The 15,994-nt window shown below is 32.1% G+C and overlaps 1 long non-coding RNA gene across 1 annotated transcript; it reads left to right on the top strand.

Moving 5' to 3' along the window:
- Window positions 1-4,078: 4,078 nt before the first annotated feature.
- LOC104646652 (uncharacterized) lies at window positions 4,079-6,654 on the top strand. The gene is made up of 2 exons (XR_003246281.2): window positions 4,079-4,715; window positions 5,747-6,654. It is a non-coding gene; the product is annotated as an uncharacterized lncRNA (long non-coding RNA).
- Window positions 6,655-15,994: the final 9,340 nt, after the last annotated feature.

The raw sequence follows: 15,994 nt of genomic DNA, 5'->3' as shown, positions 1-15,994 counted from the left end.
ATAATTTGAAATTTAATCCATTGATCGACGGTAATTTTTTTCTTTTCTGCATCATCAACATCATATCTCTTTTCCAAACTATCTCATATCTCTTTGGCAGATTTATAGGTTAAAATAAATTAAATAAAGGATTAGTCATATGATTTAACAAATGTCCTCTAACAATTTTGTTATCCTTTTCAAACTTCATTTTAACAAGATCATCAACAGTTATAACATTACTAGAATCAGTAGTAGTGTTAGAACCATTCATATAAGGCTCCTTCAATAAAACATAGTCAATTTTTAATTGTTCAAAGAAAATTTAAAAAATTTATGACCATCGTTTAAAATTATTTCCATTCAAAGGCTCAAGTTTTGACAAATCATTAAAAGTTTTGTTTAAAGAAATAGTCATTTATCAATATTATATGTTAGAAAATCGCTTTCAAATTTTTGAGAAAAATACTACAATATTGATATTAGAATGGAATTATAAAATAGTAAATAACTTGTCACTCGTGGAAAGTCACTGCCTTGAAAGCGATTTGGGCTCGACTCCGGTGCAAATTGTTGTAGTGGGTCTCTCCCTAAGGTTCCATAGTTACTCTCAAACACGTGCACTCGTGACTGAAAGTTTGGAGGTATCCCAAAACCAATTGCCTAAAAAATATTTTAAGAATAAGATTTGAAGAAAAGAGGAAAATGGTTTTCTCTTCTTTTTGTTTGTGTTGGTAGTGGTGTTTTATGTTCACTCAAAATACATCTTTATATAGGAGTTGCAAATAGGAATTTCAAAGATAAGAAGTGAATTCTTAAGAAACGTATGGAAAATCTTAATGAAATTAAAAGTCATTACATCACACTTTAATAAAAAAGTAATTTGGGATGGATAGGTAATTTATTCCTTTTGTAACCTAATATTTTATATACTTTGCATTATTCTTGATTAATATTGTAAAAGTAATATTACAAAATGTTGTTCATGGAATTAGTCGTTGATGACATTGTGCCACTTGATTGTCATTCTTAATTCCTCCATTATCTTTGTAACCTATGTAACTCCTAAGGTCATTATATTCACTATTTACTACACTTATTCATTACTAGGAAGACTTATTATAGTATAAATTGTGGCGGTCTTCATTTTGTGCACAACACAGAACAGAAAACATAGAGTGATAAAGTTTGTTAAAAAGAGAGTTTTTATTAGTTGAAGGGATATGTTCTTTTTAGTGGAGCTTTGGACTCAAATCTTGTCCAAAATTGATGAGTTATTCTTTGTGAAGGTTGTTGTATCTTGGAGGGGACAAGTCAAAGAGAACTACTGCTGGACCGGTTAAAACATTTGTTACCGTGGGCTTGAATCTCCTTAAAGAGAGCGAGATATCTGCACCTCAGCCTGACGAGATTTTAATTTTATTTCATTTTTAGTTGTAATCTTGTAAATGTTGTTACCTTGTAAGTTTTCACTAAAAACTTTAAGGAGATTCATCATGGCAACAATTGCAAAAATCGCGGATGTCAAGATGGGAGACCTTAACAACCCATTTCAGTTCAATGGTAACCATTTTAATAGATGGAAGGGTAAATTACTTTTTTATTTAAGTCTTCTCAATATGTGTTAATTCAGAAGTATTCTAATAAAGAAGACATCACCTCTATGAATGATGATGAAACTATTTCTCATCTAGATAAAGTGGAAAAGTATAATGGAGATTTTTATAAATGTCAATATTATATTCTTAATTGTCTATCTAATAATTTTTATGATTATTATGATAGAACTTAGTCTAGTGCAAAGAAAATTTAGAAGGCATTGCAGAGTAAGTATGATACCGAAGAGGCTGGAGAAAAAAAATATGTGATTAGTAGATTTTTTTCGTTTACAAATAGTGGACAATAAATTAGTGGTAGACCAAGCTAATGAATTTATCATGATTGTTGGAGAGTTTATTTCTGAAGAGGTTTAAATTGGAGATAACCTTATTTTTTGTGGCATAATAGATAAACTTTCACCTTCTTGTAAGGAATTTCAAAAATCTATGTGCCACAAACAAAAAGGAACCTCTCTTGAAACCTTGATAATGAAAATCTGCATGGAAGAAGAAGCAAGGGGCCAAGATGCACTTTTACAAATAGAAGATAACAACATCACATCGAAGGTACATTTAATTATTTCAAATAATGCTACTCTTGAAACTTATAAAAATACTTCTTTAAAGATTAAGAAGAAAAAATTCAAGGAAAAAAATGGTAGATCTTCCAAGAAAAATAATGTTACAAATCACGAAGCATAAAATCAATAAGTTCAAAAAAAGGGATCATGCTTTGTTTGTGGCAATAGTGGGCACACTGCTCGATTTTGCAAATTTCAGAAACGTGGAACTAACCCTCATGCAAACGTTATCGAAGAACATTTTGTGGCGGTGATTACCGACATAAATATGGTAGAGAATGTTGATGGATGATGGGCTGATTCTGGTGCAAACCATCATGTCTGTTATGACAAAGACTAATTTAAAAAATATACTCATTTCGAGGAGCCCAAAATCATCATGCTTGATGATGCTCATACTACTCAGGTGCTTGGAAAGGGAGCTATCGAATTGTGTTTTACTTCTGGAAGGGTATTAACTTTAAAAGATGTACTTTATACTCCTTCCAAGAGAAAAAAATTTATGTCTAGTTTTCTTCTTAACAAAACAGACTTTAAACACGTTATTGAATATGATCAATATGTAATTTTAAAGAAGGTTATTTTGAGGGAAAGAGGTATGCATGTGATGGGATGTTTAAGTTGAATGTTGAAATGAATAAAACTTCTACTTCTGTGTATATGTTTTCTTCTACCAATTTCTGGCTTTCACTTTTGTGTTATATTAATGATCGTTATGTTGGAATGATGAATAGTTTAGGATTAATCCAAATGGTTAAAATTTTTTTGAAAAGTGTGAGGCTTGTAGTAAAGCTAAAATCACTAAAAGGCCTCATTTTCAAGTTGAAAGAAAAACTGATTAGTTAGAATTATTTCATACTGATATTTGTGAAATTGATGGAATTCTAACTCGTGGATGTAATAGATATTTTATCACTTTCATTGATGATCTTTCTAAGTTTACATGTTTTTACTTGATGAAAAATAAAAGTGATGCTTTTGAAAATTTCAAAACTTATCTCGGTGAGGTTGAAAATAAGTTTGGAAGAAAAATAAAAAGAATTAGAAGTGATAGAGGTCGTGAATATGAACCAAATGAGTTTAATTCTTTCGTTAGATCATTGGGAATAACTGAAACTACTCCACCTTACTCTCCTTCTCTAATGGAGTAGCAGAAAGGAAAAAATAATATTTTGGTTGAATTGACTAATGTCATGTTTATTGAGTCACATGCACCTTTAAATTTTTAGGGTGAAGTTATTTTAACTGTTTGTTATGTGTGTTGACACCCAATTTCGACCCTCCTCGGTATAAATTAGTTTTCGAGCTTCGTAAATTTTCCAAACAATTTAAAATAATTAGTTTTTATAAATTTTGCGAAAAAAATATAATAATAATAATGTATGAACTTTATGTTATTTTGAATACTTTTGTCATTTTTCTTATAACTTTTAGATATCCTATATATTTTACATGATAATGTACATAGTTGGTATATTTTACGATTATTTCTCAAAATATTTTAAATTTTAGTAAGTATTTTATTTAAATAATTTAGTTTAAATTATCGTTATATTCTGAATCACTATTTTACAATTAAAATAATTATATTACTAAATAAAGAAGCTCGTTAATTAATTAATACAAATTCATTTTATTTAAGGTTTAGCCAAATTTATCATCTTAACTCAATTTGTCTATTTATTAAATTTTCTCATCTTAATTTTCCAATTTAATTCAATTTTGGACCATTCTTGCAAATCCCTTTTAATTCCCTTTCCAGCCCATTTATTTTTATTTATTTCCCAGCCCGTTTTCCCTTTCCCAGGCCCAAATATTTTTTTTAAACTAAGCAGCCCACCTAAATCCTTTTCCCTTTAATTCGCAGGCCCAATTCCTTTTCCCTTTTATTCCCAGCCCAACCCCCATTTCCTTCTCCAGCCCAAACCGTTTTAACCCGACCCGTTACTCCTTCTTCCTCTTCACACATTCCTGCGTTCAACAGCCACGCAATTCCTCCCATCTCCTGTACAGCGCGTCCCCTTCCCCTCTCCCTTTCTTTCATACGAATGGTACACCTAGGTGTCGAAATCTCCTCTCCCCTCTCGTCCTCTCCTTCAAATCGGACGACTATGGTCATCTTGGTGTTGGAGAATAATACAAATTCGTACCATTCCATTTCAACCATATCCTTTTAGTTTTTTTTGGATTTCAAATTGGGAAATGAAATCGCGATTTTACCCCAACCCTTTTTGTGATATCCTCCGCTCTCCGTCCGTCAAAATTTAGTATATATAGGGCCATCTATTCACTGTTTTGGGGGGATTTTTTTTTTGGCTTTCAATTATCTTCCGCCTAATATTCTTGGCTGAAATTTCCTGGCGAGAAGTATTCGTATATTGAGGGAAGTTAGTCGAGCCACAAAACAAGACACATTAAGAGGTAGAGGTGGCGAAATATTTCGTTCAAGCCTCTGTTTCAATTCTCTGTTCGTCGACCAAAGTGAGCCACCATTTATTAATCGAAAGTCGATCCTCTCAAGCTTGTTAATCGTCTCAGTTCCGCTGACTCCGAAAAGGTAACACTTCTTCCTGGGATATTATTTTCTCATCTTTTATATTTCTAAAATAGTTTTCTTCCAATACTTTAGAGGCTAGTGCTGCTGTTGCTAACTATGATTATTTTGACATGGGCATACATTGTATCTTTATTTTGTTAGTGATTTCGCTGTATATTATTGTTATGGTCTTAGATGTTCATCATTTATGATGAGTCACTGCTTCCATGCGTGTCTTGGGATTCTTAGGTTGGCTCTCACTTTAAGTGTGCTTGTTTGAATGTCCGTAGCTTGTATCTTATGTTTTTCTTGTACCTAGAGTTCCTTTCATCTTGATATTCTAAGGCAACATGTTCAAAATGCTATGGCTCTTGTTTGCGGTATTGTGGCTTATGGAGTTAGTTGGTATGGTCTGTTTCTCTACATTCTTTCGTTTGTTTAAAGTGTGTCATTCCCTACCTGTTCATCTTGTCTAAAACCTCCATTCATTTTTGTTCTCGAGTTATTCGCCTACGTTGAAATGAACCAATATAGGCTGTGTAACATGCCATTTAACCGGAGCCGTAATCAACTCTTCCCTTCCTGTTGGTTTTTGGACATATGAGTTTAGGCAGATTGTCGTTTTGTTGTAGAATGACCTTCGTGTTCGATGGTCTTTAATGTGTTGCAATAAGGATTAGAGGCATGTTACCTGTATCCTCTGCAGTCTGCCTCCTAGCAGTATGTTTATTTGACATGTTCATAAGGATTAGGATAGTTTATCATGCCTTTGCATATCATTTTGGATGAAAAATAAGTGACAACATTTGTTGGTTAATATTGTTCATCAAGGCGGCTTGTTTTTTACTTACCATCAGAATTATTTGTTGAAGTTGGCTGCATCCTTCTTTCGAGTTTCTTTTTTTTTTTAGTTCTTGTATTAGTTAAATTATTTCTCTATCATCTATGTTGAAACGATTTCTAATTTTCTCCTTTTGTTGTCTTTGTTGTATGAATCCCTCCGAATCCATAATGGATTTATCGCCGTTGCATTCTCTTGTTGAGCCATAAAGGTTCAAAACACCCTTCTCGAGTCAGTCAGCCGCCTCAAACAGGTGTACAGGTCGAAAAACAGCAGAAATGCACTGCTAGAAATTGATTACAGGTTCATCAGAACCTGAAAGTTGCTGGAAATTACAGTGCATGTGTTGAAGGAGCTGTATACCAGCTATATACATAGTTTATATCATGATATACATGTAAAAAATGCACAGGGGATCAAAATTCGAAATCTGGGTTGATAGCAGGGAAAATACGCTGCTGAAAAGGGACTTTAAGCTTTCAAAAGTTGAAAAATAGGCCTATATACAACCTGTATACACTGATATACAGAGGGTCTATACTATAAGTATGTATAAAAAATAAGAATTGCAGGTTAACGTACAAGGACTCCTAATTTGAGTAAAATACAGGAATAGGCAATTAATACGTGGGTAGGATACAACTCATATACATTGGTATACATCTTTTGGGCCGCGATATACATTGTTAAAACAGGTTAAAAATGGTACAGGTACAAATGTGCAGAAATAATATGGCAAATACAAGGGAATAGCGAGGAATGCATTTTTAAACAATATGCAGGGCTCAAAAAGTCCAAAATGGATTGAATATACATTGTATACAACAGTATACATCATTTGTATACCTTGACTCTTTCAGGAAATGGGTCAGGGCCCTTTCAGCAAAAGTTTTTTAATAGGCCCAAAGGCCAATTTCTTTTGGAGGATTTGAATTGATGAAAAGGGCCCAAACATGAATAGTTTAATATAGGATAGGTGGGTCAAAGCCTAAATTTGAATGAATTTGGGCAATCAAGCCCAAGTTCAAATTTTTTTCCTCTTTATTTATTATTTGTTTGAATTAACTAATTTTTTGGTATAATTTTAATAATCTCCTAAAGGGCAACCATTTTTCACTATTTTCAATTTTATTATTTTATTTACATATTTTGTTTTATTTACTTTTGTCATCATTTAGTTCTTTCCTTAAGTTAATTCCCTCTTAATATTTCCCTATAGAAATAATAAAAATGGAATAAAATAAATTAAAACGAATTTTCTCTTTACTTAGTTAAATTTTATAATTTTTAAAAGTCATTTTAGTCAAATTGTTGGTGCAAGCTAGCGGGCGTCCCGAGGGCCTAACACATTCTCGGGATGTATATTTGAAATTCGAACCTTGTTTTTCAATCGATTTTTATCTGTTTTTAAATCTTTTGACAATAAATTTTAACTTTTTCTTGATTTTATCAAAAATCAAGTGGTCACTCCGTATTTTTGAAAGTCGATTTTTCTTAAATAATAAGATTAATTGATTTTTCAAAACCGAGTCAATTCTACTATTTTTTAACCAAATAATAGTATTTTTAAAATAAAACAATGTGTTGAATTGTGTGCCTCATAAAAAGTCTAAATTGACATGTTTTTAATTGTGAAAAGGTTACAAGTCAAGTTTGGTATATCTAAGAGTTTGGGATTGTCTAGCCTTTGTGAGGCTAATGGATCCCAAGATTATAAAGTTGGGTAAGAAGTTACTACTTGTGCTTTTCTTGGTTACACTTCATATAGTGCATCCTATGAATTTTTTTAACATTGAAGATAATATTGTAATAAAATTTAACGATGCTATTTTTCATGAAAATAAATCTTCATTTGATTCTAAAAATAGTGGGGTCAAATGATTGAACAAAATATTTTTTCACTTCTTAGTTCTTATACTTCTACTTAGAAAAATGAAGAAGTTGATGATTTTGAGATAAGAAAAAGTAAAAGAGCTAGAGTAGAAAAAGATTTTGATTTTGATTTTGATTTATGTGTTTAATGTTGGAGAGGACCTTCTCACTTTGAAAGAAGCATTATCTTCATATGATTCTATTTTTTGAAAAGATGCTGTAAATGATGAAATGAAATTACTAATTTCTATTAAAACTTGGAAACTAGTTGATTTACCACTGGGTTGTAAAACTATTGGTTGCAAATGGTCTTAGGGAAAAAATTGAAACCGTATGGATCTATTGATAAATACAAGGGTAGGTTAGTTGCAAAAGGTTTTAAACAACTAGAAGGCCCAAAATTTTTTGATACTTTTTCTCCAATAACAAGAATTACATCCATAAGACTTTATTGTTGTGGCTGCAATATTTTATTTGCAAATTCATCAAAAAGATGTAAAAATTGCTTTTCTAAATAGAGACCTAAATGAAGAAATTTATATGGATCAGCCCTAGTGTTTTGTTGAAGCACGTCAAGAAAGCAATGTATGTAAACTTACTAAATCCCTATATCGCTTGAAACACGCACCAAAGCAATGACATGAAAATTTTGATTCATGAATGATTGAAAATAATTTTAAAACAAATGAGTGTGATAAGTTCATATATCAGAAGTCTTGGAATAATTCACATGACATTATTTTCCTATATGTAGATGATTTGTTGATCTTTGGCTATAACGTGAATATTATTGACAAAGCTAAAAGTGTTCTTACAAGACATTTTGATATGAAAGATCTTGGTGAGATAAATTTTGTTCTTGGAATAAAAATAACAAGAACATTTAAGGAAATTCTCCTTGACCAGTCACATTATGTTGAGATTTTTTTTTTAAAAAAATATAATTTTCATGATTACGAGCATGTTGTCACTCCTTTTGATTCAACTGTTCACTTATTTCTTGTTGAAAGTGAAAACGATGTAATAAATTAAAAGAAATATGCAAGTATAATCGAAAGTTTCAGACATGTGACTGATTGCACTGGGCATGATATTGGATATGCAGTAGGAATACTTAGCAGGTTTACAAGCAATTCAGGTAATGAACTTTTACATGCTTTAACAAGAGTTATGAGATATTTAATTGGAACGAAAAATTGTGGTTTGTTCTATAAAAAGATATCATGATGTACTTAAAAACTTTTGTGATGCAGATTGAAACAGTTTATCAGGTGATTCATGTTCTACCACTGCTTATTTTTTTACTTTAGGTGGTGGTGTTGTTGGTTGGAAATAAACAAAAAAAAACAAATTGTAATTCCTAACTCTACCATGGAGGCTGAACTAATTGTTTAAGCTTCAGCTAGTGAGGAAGCGAATTGATTATTCGATTTATTATTTCAAATTCCTTATTTTGAAAAACCAATTCCACCTATTTTAATTCATTGTGATAGCACTGCTGCAATTGGCAGAGTTCAAAAATCGTTATTACAACGGTAAATCCAGGCCTATAAGGAGGAAACACGGTAATGTAAGATTATTTTTGACAAATGGTATCATTAATGTTGATTATGTCAAATCTTCCTTAACAAGAGAAAAGGTCCGGAGCACATCGAGGGGGGAGAGGTTGATTCCTAAAAATCCTTGAGTCATGTATGAGGAAACCCAACCTGGGGACTAAAGATTTTATAACCAGGTTCAAAGGGAAAAAGTAATCATGTGATGACCTACTGTGAAAATGCACTATCTTTTTATTCCCTCCCTATGATGTCAGTTGCATTGTTTCCGGTAGTTTGTGAAGGTTGGGTTGATAAACTGTTAAAATGAATATCTGTGATCCATATTGATGGAGTATTAAACTTACAGGAGCACTCTCGAGACATTTCCCTTATGTGATGCGTGGAAATAGGTCGCTTCCTATAAGAATTTGGCTAATTCTCAAATGCACTCATGAAACTGGATAACACAAAGCAATAACGTGTTGACTTTTAAAGCTCATATCAACACCTTGATTATTATGTTTGAGAGTGATATTTTATTTCCCTTAAGCAGTCATAGTTCAAGTCTGAGACCACTACAAATCTAGAGTAAAAGTTATTGGTTCACTAAGTGTAGGTTTAATGCAGAGCTCACCTTCATTATGCATGATAGTCTTCCTTCAGCTGATATACTCTTTTGTCTGATATTAAAAATGAGTGAGGGATTGTTTGTCTTTTGAGCAGTTTTAATATTAATTTCTTATTAAGTTTCTCATAAGGTCCTATGCTTATCTGCCTTAGTGAAGTAATGAAATGAATGACTAATTAGTTTGGTTGACCGTTAGTAGTATTTAACAAATGAATTATTGCTGCATTACTATATTTTGGAGTTAGTGTCATATGCATCTCTACATTTAGTGTATGTCCTATGCATTTCAGTTATGCAAAATGCTGTTGATGACATTAGTTGTTAATGAGATTTGTGCCACTTAGATTGTCATTCTCAATTCCTTCATTATTTTTATAACCTATGTAACTCTTAAAGTCATTATCTTCACTATTTACTATATCAATTCATTAATAGGAAGATTTCATCTAGTGTAAATAGTGGTTGGTGGTCTTTATTTGGTTTGAGACATAGCACACAAGAGAAAATAGAGAGTGATAGAGTTTGTCAATGAGAGAGTTCTTATTATTTGAAGAAATGTATTCCTTTTTGTGGAGCTTTGAACTCAACTCTTGTCCAGAGCTGTTGAGTTATTCTTTGTGAAGATTGTTGTATCCTGGAGGGGACAAGTCAAGGTGGACTATAGCTGAACTGGTGAAAACAATTGCTACAGTGGGCTTGAATTTCCTTAAAGAGAGCGAGATATCTGCTCCTTCGCTGAAATAGATTTTATTTCTTCATTTCATTTTCAATTGTAATCTTGTAATTTTTTTTATCTTGTAAGTTTTCACTAACATTTCTTGTGTGATTCTTTTTGTGTGTGTTGTATTGTTTTTTTTCTTAGTTGATCTTTTTCTCTCTGTATTATTTTCTTTTTAGTGGTGTTTTTTTTCCGTTTTTTCTTTTCTGTCCTATTTTTCCCCCTGTGCAGTTTTTTTTTTGGTAGAGTTTGATTATTGTATGTCCTTTTTTTTTCTGGTTGTAGGTATAGTTGTATATAATATAGTAGTGTATGTGTGTGTTGGGGTAGTGTGTGGAGTGTTGATTGGAGTGGAGTGGAGTGTGTCCAGATGGTGGGGTTGTGAGTGGGGTTACGATCTGTATGGAAATGGGTAATGGGGTAGGTTATTTTTTATTTAATTTTTGTTGTGAATAATTAAAAAATATAATAATAACAATATTATCTAAAAAAAATTAAATAACTATATCAAAAAAAATTAAAATTAAAATCACTAATTTATTAATAAAATTTTAAATAAATTAAAAACAAAATGTACTTCAAAGCGTGACTCTATTTTTGTAGTTTTCATATGTTTAAACATAAGTTTATTAAAATAAAATCAAAATTGAAATATTTAATTTAAATTTATAAAAATATTTAAGCTCTAAAAATGATGTAAAATTTTATGTTCGATCAAAAGTTACGTGTCTTCAGATAGTATTACAAAAAAGATCACGTATTTAACTTCTAAAAAAATATAAATTCGTATGAAATATATTGAAAATACAATTGACTAAACAAAAATATATTTTTTGAAAATTTAAATTTTTGACTGAGATAGTTACACACTCTAATACTTTGATAGTGTAAATTATAAAATTAAACAAGTAAACTGATCCATTAAAAACTCCAAACAATTTCATGGTATATATGAATTACACCAAAATTGCCTTTTTAAAAATTATGAACATTAGAAAACATCATATTTATTCTATTAAAATGGGGTAGGGGTAGGAGAAAGGGGAGGGAAAAGGGAAGGGCAATTGGTGAGCAAACTACAACATGGGGAATCAAACCATCGTCGATAAATAAAATCTTATGTAGTCCATTAACTGAGCTCTGAAATAAATTCGATTTTCAATACAAACACTGATATATATATATTGTTGTTGTTGAATAAACGTTACAACATATAATACATATACGAATAGATTAACATAGAAAAAGGTAACTAGAAGGGGATGAGAAACTAGAATAGAGAAAGGGAATGAGAAATAACTGAAAGACAGTTTTGACATAATTTGCATAACCGTTATTTCTAATGCCTAGACCTTTTTAACAATAGCTAATTGGTCCTGGATCGATATCTCATCTAAAACTCTCCAACATTTTACTAGGTCCAATAATATCAACTTGATCAATTATATTTGCCGCGTCTAGGCCATGGCCCTCACGAAGTCATCGTGGATCACAACAATACTTCTTCCCCCCAAAAGAACCTTGTCCTCAAGGTTCATATAAAGAAACTCCATCTGGCGACTTGGAGTATTATAAGTTCCTTGGCTGCTACAGGTCAAAGCTATTATGAACAATATAGTGATTTGGTTGGCAGCTTTGATGATTCCAGAATTGACTCTATTATTCTTGCACAGCTTCTAAAGATTGATCACAAGAATAGCATCAAGAGTACTACCAGGATCAGAAAAAGCTTCAGAAGCATTTGAAATATGATACAAGAAATACTACTTAACATGATTGGATCCATCGAGGCTAAAATTATCCTCCTTGAAATACTGATGAACTGTTGGAATTAGTGTATCAATGTTTAGTCTTCCAAAATTGTCTCTTAGTTTTTCAACAAGTCTTTTTAGAATTTCGTAGTACATGTATCTAGTAAATTGTGATGCATGTATTTAGTTATTTGTGCAAGACTTTTTGTTTTCTATTTTGAGTAGTATAAATAGTGATGTAGTTGATGATTGTAATCATCTCAGGTGGCCTTAAGTAGCCTATAATAAACTTGAGCATTTTCTAAAGATATTATTTTTCCTTTCATATTTCCTACAAATTGATATCAGAGAAGGGCCCGTCTCACCCGATGTTGGGACCCCCCCGAAATCAAAATTGCCCACGCACCAGATGCTAAGAACTGGGCGTGAGGTCGGGTGTTAATGAATGACAAAAAGTCCCACATCGGTGGTTAATGAGATGGGTAAACTCTTTATAAGTATTGGGCAATCCTCCTCCCTTTGAGCTTGCTTTTGGGCTTGTACTGATTCTTCAGTTGATCTTACTCCATTTTTTGATAGAACTGATTTTGAATATTGAAAGATAAGAATGAGAACACATTTGAAAGCTGAAGGTTTGTGGACTATTGTTGCAAATAGCTTTGAAGAGCCAGAAAACGATGGTGATGTTACAACAACAGAGATGAAAAATCTTGAGGCTAAGTATCGTCAAGATGCAAAAGCCTTGAGCAAAATCCAAATGGGAGTCTCAAGAGCATATTTTGCGAAAATTGCTACTTGTGAGACTGCAAAGAAAGCTTGGGATTTTCTGGAAACTGAGGTGTATGGTGACGAAAAGGTACGCACTATAAATCTTCAAACTCTTAGAAGAGAGTTTCAAAATTTAAAGATGATAGAATCTGAAAAAATTGATGAATATTGCACAAGGTCATGAATATTGTTAATGAAATGAGAAATCATAGTGATACAATTTCTGGTCAACAAGTTGTGGAAAAGATTCTAATTAGTGTCACAGAAAAGTATGAGAGCTAGTTGGATCATTTCATGCACACGAGAAGCGAAATTTTTTCCATGAAGATCAACTCAAAGAGACGGATTACCAGTCTAAAATAAATTAGAATATTCAAAATTTCTCAAAAAATCATAAGAAGAAAAATCAAAAGCAAAAAAAAAGCAGGGTCATGATGGTTCTTCCAAGAAGGTTGAAGAAAAAGGTGAGAAAAACTCTAGTCTTTTTTGTTAAATTTGCAAAAAGACTAATCACAATGAAGATAAATATTGGCACAAAGGCAAGCCCCAATGTAACTTTTATAAAAAGTTTGGCCATGTTTAAAAGGATTGTTGGCACAAGAAATGGGAGCAAGTAAATTTTTGTCAAAAACACGAGGAAGAAAGGGAAGAAAATCTTTTCTTTGCTTCTAAATCTGATGCTTCAACAAAAAGCAATGAATGATATGTTGATAGTGGTTGTAGTAATCACATGACTAGAGATGAAAAGACTTCCTCTCAACTAATAATAGCATCACTACTAAAGTGAAGATGGGGAATGGAGCCTTAGTTGATGCGAAAGGTAAAGGTACTATTTCGATCAACATGAAAGGATGCGGTAAGCAAATTCATGATGTTCTTTATGTTAATGACTTCGAAGTGTTTGTCGACTCATGGAAAATGATTATTCTCTTGTGTTTAGAGATAATTATTGCAAGATTTATGATAAAATTGAGCCAAATAAAGTCATTGTTAAAGTAAAGATGATAAAAATAAACTTTCCTCAACAAAATGGTATATCTGAAAGAAGAAATACTACAATTGTTGAAATGGACAGAACTATGATGAATGAGAAAGGGTTGCCAAAATATTTTTGGGCATAAACAGTGCATACATCAGTTCACATCCTTAACAGGTGTTCAACAAAGGCACTTAAGGACAAGACACCAGTTGAAGCTTGGAGTGGAGTTAAACCTTATGTAAGTCATTTTAATTTTTTTGGGTGTATTTGTTATGCTCATATACCTGCTGAGTAAAGAACAAAATTGGATGAAAAAATTCAAAAATGTGTCTTTCTTGGTTATAGTGATTTGACAAAAGGATATAGGCTTGTCAATGTCAAAACTAACAAACTTGTTGTTAGTAGAGATGTCATTTTTGATGAAAAAACAACATGGAATTGGGAGGATAAAAAGATAAAGAATACTGCTATCATATCTTCAAATCAAGAAGAGGATGAGAAAGATAAAGATGTATCTCAAGGGGGAGAAATCCCAGATTTAGATAATGAAGAACCGCCTCCAAGAGGAACAAAAATGTTAGAGTGACATTTATCAAAGATGTAATTTTGCCGGTGTTGAGCCAGAAAATTATGAAGAAGCAATAAAGCATGATGTTTGGAAGAAAGCCATGTAAGAAGTAATTCGAATGATCGAAAAAAATAATACTTGGGAGCTTGTCGCTATTCCTAGAGAAAGAGAAGTTGTAAGTCTAAAATGGATTTACAAAGTCAAACTCAATCAGGAAGGAGATATTCAAAAGCACAAAGCAGGGTTGGTTGCTAGAGGCTTCACACAAAAACCAGGTATTGATTTTTATTAATCTTTTCATCCAGTTGCTCATCTTGAGACAATTAGAATTGTAATTGTTATTGCTGCACAAAAGAAATGGAAGATATTTCAACTTGATGTTAAATCAGCATTTCTGAATGGAAAACTTGATGAAGAGATTTATGTTGAGAAACCTCAAGGATTTTTTGTTCAAGGGGGAGAATAAAAGGTGTATAGACTAAAAAAAGCTATTTCCGGGTTGAAGCAAGCTCCAAGAGCCTGGTATACTTCCTGAAAAATAATTTTCAGAGAAGTAAAAGTGAAGCCACTTTGTATATGAAGAAAGAACATGGCAGCATTATCATTGTTTGTCTATATGTGGATGATTTGCTCTTATCAGGAAATTATGTAAAGATGATGCAAAATTTCAAACAAGATATGATGCAAGCTTATGAAATGAGTGATCTTGGATTGCTAAATTATTTCTTAGGAATCGAAGTTTCTCAAGTGAAAGAAGGAATTTTCATTTCTCAAAATAAGTATACTAAAAGTATTCTTCAAAAATTCAAAATGATGGATTGTAGGTTTGTGGTCATACCATTAGCAGCAAATGAGAAGTTAAGAAAATATGATGGAGAAAAGAAAGTTAATAGCTCACTTTTTAGGAGTTTGATTGGAAGTTTGCCATATCTTACTTCAACAAGGCCATATACTATGTTTGCTGCTAGTTTATTATCTAGATTCATGCAATAACCAAGCCAAGTGCGTTTTGGAGCTGCAAAGCGTGTTCTGCGCTACTTGCAAGGAACAATGGATTATGGGATAATGTACAAATTTGGTGGAAATTTGAACTTAATTAGTTATTCTGATAGTGATTGGATTGGAAGTATAGATGACATGAAGAGTACTTCTGGTTATGCTTTATTATTTGGATCAAGCATTTGTTCTTGGTTATCAAAAAAACAAAGTGTTGTTGCTCAATCGACTGCTGAAGCAGAATATGTTTCAGCATCCAAGGCTACTTCTCAAGCTATTTGGCTTAGGAGAATATTTGAAGACATTGGTGAAAAACAAAAAAAAGGGATTGTTCTGTATTGTGATAACAAATCAGCAATTGCAATTGCCAAGAATCCAGTCAGCCATGAAAGATCAAAGCATATTTCCATCAAGTATTATTTTATCCGAGAAGCACAACTTGCTGACCTCTTCACCAAAGCACTTCCTAGAGAAAATTTTTGCTATCTTCGAGAACGCATAGGAGTTATAAAGTAAATGCATTGAGGGGGAGTTTTGGAATTAATGCATCGATGTTTAGTCTTCCAAAATTGTTTCTTAGTTTTTCAACAAGTCTTTTTAGAATTTCGTAGTACATGTATCTAGTAAATTGTGATACATGT

This window comes from Solanum lycopersicum, chromosome 1 (assembly GCF_036512215.1).
Source record: "Solanum lycopersicum chromosome 1, SLM_r2.1".
NCBI lineage: Eukaryota > Viridiplantae > Streptophyta > Magnoliopsida > Solanales > Solanaceae > Solanum > Solanum lycopersicum.
The sequence above is the reverse complement of the archived record's forward strand: the minus strand, read 5'-3'. Positions and strand labels throughout refer to the sequence as shown.